Consider the following 4,575-nt stretch of genomic DNA (forward strand, 5'->3'; position numbering starts at 1 on the left):
CCTATTTCCCAACTCTTTTTCATTGAATTCATGTTTTTGTCTTTCTTCTTCTTTCTTCTTTTTCTTTCTTTTTAGCTCAACTTATTGTTTTTCTCAATGCTCCCCTTTTGATAAGAACTCCCCCAAACTTAGACCATTCTCCTCACTCTAACATATATGTTCATCTCTACTCAAGGTAAGGAGGTTAATGATTTTTCAATAGGCTTAAGGTTTCGGGAATGAGAAAGTTTTCTTTAAGGTTCAAAGGTTTAGCATTGGCTTTTAGGCTCAAAATGTAGAAGAGGTGGAAGAACAAGATGGCCTTGATCATTTATAACATGCAAGTAACAGTTCAAATAGAGAAACTCAGGCAAAATCAACTGTGATTCCAAAGTAATAACATTCATCAATAAACTCTGAGGCACAACATCTCACAGGTTCACTCAAGGTTCCAAAATTTGAAAAACACCATGCCAAGAATATTGATCACAATTAAAACTAAGCATCTATCTCAACAGATACAAGCAACCACAATCTCAGTTCAACAAGCTCAACCACATAATCTCAATCAGATTTTCAAAATAATTCTCATGGATAAAGAGCAAGCACAACAGATTTGTATTCAATTCAAGCATAACAAATGATTCACTCAAATCACCAGACCAATTGCACAAGAACTATCCACAAGGCAAGTCAAAAAAAGAAATCAAAAACACAAATACTGAAAGCAAATAAGAACTGGAAATTAAAACTGAAAAACCGAATTAAAATGGACTCTTTGCATCTCCAACAGTGTAGGACACTAGCTTCACTTTCATCTGAAACATCTTCCTCCAACAGTAGAGTATACTCCGCAACTGCTCCACCTCCCCCATCAGTAAGGGCCTGGCCCCCAGGCCATGGTACACGAGCAGCAAAATCTTCATTTCATATGGTGCTCAGCTCACACTTGGCTCAAAGGTTGGCCGATGGTGGTTTTCAAACCTGTAAACTCCTAAGGAAAATGTTATCCTGGACAAGAAAGCTCAAAGCAAAATTAGCATCCCTTAGTCAACAACTGAAGAGAAGAATCCATAAACACACTAAAAGAAATCGCAAAAGAAAGCAGCAAAACAATCAAAAACCAAAAAACAAGCAAAAAATTTTGTGCTTAAACCAGTGCTGCTGGGGCCGGGCGCCTACCGAGCAGGAGGCGCCGGGCGTGAACCGAGCCAGGTGCTACTTGAGCCGGGCGCCTGCTGAGCAGAGGTCTGCTTGAGCCGGGCGCCAACTGAGCCAGGTGCTGCTTGCGCCGGGCGCCTATTGATCAGGAGGCGCCGGGCGTGAATTATGCAGAAAACTGCAGAATTCTGCAGTTTTCGAAATTAAGCTCCCCAACTTGTGATTTTTGGTATATGACCCTTATTCACACTCAAATCAATCCAGAATATCATGTTTTCATCATTGAAACTTGTCTAAACTATAAGGAATGAAATTGAATGCATGAATGGGTGAATTGAATGCACATTTCCAAAGCTTTTTACTCTACAACTCAAAATTGCACTTATGCATCCAAATCATATTTAAGCACTTAAGATCACACCAAAACATCATAGAGCACACTCTAACATGTCATAACAGATTTAAGCACTTGAAAACACACCAAACAAACCACAAAAACACATTACAACTCAAAAATCACAACAATTCAAAACTACACAAACATGCAAAACATAAGCTACTAATGCACACAACATAAAAACCACACAAACACAAGTAAAAAGGATAAGAAAATTGGGTTGCCTCCCAAAAGCGCTTGTTTAACGTCATTAGCTTGACGGATTACTCAATGAAGTGCAAATGTTGATGTTGGTGTGCTCCTTCCACCAACTCTTCTTGAACCACTTTCTAGCCACCATATCAACTCTCTTAGCATAATTCTCTTCATCTTAGCCCTTCCACTACCTTGACATCTTCAAATACTCAATCCTCTTGATCAACTTTGGCTTGCTAGGCTTGAGTTCCTTGTCTCTCATCCAAGGGTGGTGGTGACTAGTCTTTCTCTTTTCCTTCTCCCTTTCTTCTTCATCTTTCACTCAGCACTTGGAGCATCTTCAATGAAGGGAGAATTTTGGGCAGCTTGTAGTGCTCAAGCTAGTTGTCTCCTTGTGTCCTATAATTTCCTTCAAACTCAGGGTCTTTATGATGCTTTTGAGGCTGCAGTCCTCCTTGTACGAACATCCCCTGCATACACTTAGACACAACTAGGCTAAAGCCACAAATTAGCCCAAACAAAACTAAAAATCTATTTACAACAAAAAGAGTTAGTTATATAAACAAATCAAGTCTACATAAGTTAGAAACCTCACAAAAGTCTAGTATTGACACGAGTCCCCGGCAACGGCGCCAAAAACTTGATGATGCCCAACTTAACTTGTTAGCCGTTGCTAGGACTCGGGTTCAATCCCCAAATCCTTGGCAACGACGCTAAAAACTTGTTAGCTCAAAAAATACTTGTTGGGCTCGATTTCGACAAGTGCACCGAATCGTTCAAGTAATAAACCGGTAAGACCAGGTATCGTTTTCCCAAGAGACTCGTCATACTAGAGAATTGTGCGATTAACAACTCATATAGACTCAATAACATAACATCAATATACAGAACCAGTGCAGGAATGTAAATTCATACATAATTACAAGGTTGGACTTTGGTATTGAAGGCACTTGGAAATGGAAAAGACTAGAAATGGTATGAAATGACATTGCTAAGGTTAGTTTTCACCAATGCACTCTTGTGTATAACCAATTTTATCTCCTCTCTATCAATTTACTAAAGTCAATCCACTAAAACACTCTAGCCCTAATTCCTTAGGTGAAAGAGCCTAGGTTTTCCTTATCAAATCCCAATTCCTTGGCAATCTAACAAGCAAAACCCGCATTAAAGAGCTGGGATCTAAGACAACATGTGAATCATCTTCCATTCCTAGAATCAATGACCCACAAGGACTCCTATTTCAGTTCAAGATTTCATCTTACATTCCCATAATCCATAAAACCCCAAAATCAAGTCATGAACGTTCCCATTACATGCAAGCTTTAAGATTGGAAACAAGAATACTAGCAATTGGTAGAAAAGGCATATATAAATTCAAATCATTCAACAATTACACAAGAATTCAAAGGCTACAACTAATCCCAACAAAGATGGGTTTGGCTCTCCATTTCCATGGAGAGCCCTAAAGCTTACAAGATGACCATGGAAGAAGATGAAGAACCCAAGAGGAAGAAGGGAGTGTTCCCACGAACCCTAGCAGTCCTCCAAGCTCTCCTCTGAGTGAAATCGCGCCTCCAAATGACCAAAGACCAAAACCCCATTGCGTTTCTGGGTTAAATAAGCTGGATCTGACACATCAGCAAAAGTCGCGCCCGGGCGCCCTCTCAGTCGCGCTCGGGCACGAGCCTCTCGGAAAAAGTCGCGCCTGGGCGCCCCATTTCTCACGCTTGGGCGCAAGCTTCTCGCAAAAAGTCGCGCCCGGGCGCCCCTTTTTCACTCCCGGGCGCGACCAGCACACAAAACTGGCACTTGGTCACTTTTCTATGCAGAAACTGGCCCTGGTGCAGTCGCGCTTGGGCGCCCCTCAGCCAGGGGGGGCTTGGGTCTGACTTTTCAGCACTGCATCATTTTCACTTTTTCTGCAGATCTGCTTGCTTCTAGTGGTTGGTTCAGCCTTAGACATTGTTGGAGAGTCTTCAAAGCTCATTTTTAGCTACAAAATAAGGGATTATTGATGAAAGTACATCAAAGTAGGCAAAAACACAATTATTTAGAAAATAAGACAAAACAAGAGGATTAAGCAAGTTATAAGTAAGAAAGGAGTTGATTTTGCCATTAAAATGATGCTTAAAATATGGTATAATTTAGCATTATCAGTGGTAGGCACACATTTTTTATGTTGTCCTTAGGGAAAGGCTGTTTGGGCTAAGGAAGCTGGATGAGTTCTAAATTGCACATTTCTTTTAGTATAGTGGCCCTACTAGCATTCAAAGGAGTCTAATGTGTGTATCAACCTATAGCTCGATTAGCGGTGTTGTGCTTCTTATTCTTTCCTCTTGTTAGGAGGTCGGGCCTCTTTTCCCTTTTTAACCTATTTTCTTTAATGGTCATGTACTTGGTCATTCACTATATAAGCTCATCCATATTGTTTGGTTTCTCTGTGAAGAGGGAAATTGAAAAGGGTCCAGGTTGTAGCCTATAAGTTAGTGAGTGCATGATCAATGATGGATTAAGGTCTAGGATTGTTATTGTTGTCATGGTGAACCTCTCTATAAAATGCCTAAATGTCCTGGTTTCTCCTTACTCTATGTATTTTAGAGCTATCGATAAGGTAGGTGCAACTGTGCAAGCTAAAAACGGAGCTTTGAACATGGTGCTCAAGACCTCAAAAAAGTCCATCGAGTATGGAGGTAGTATGTTGTACAAGTCTAGGGTTAGTTTGTTTGATGTAGTTGGAAACAACCTACAAAAGACTATCAATCTTGTATATGGATGTATACTTGTTTCAGATAAGCTTTTAGCTATGTGGTCGGGTCAATCGTCTCGTCATATTTCAGAATGTT

The sequence above is a fragment of the Vigna angularis genome, chromosome 7 (genome assembly GCF_016808095.1).
Source record: "Vigna angularis cultivar LongXiaoDou No.4 chromosome 7, ASM1680809v1, whole genome shotgun sequence".
NCBI lineage: Eukaryota > Viridiplantae > Streptophyta > Magnoliopsida > Fabales > Fabaceae > Vigna > Vigna angularis.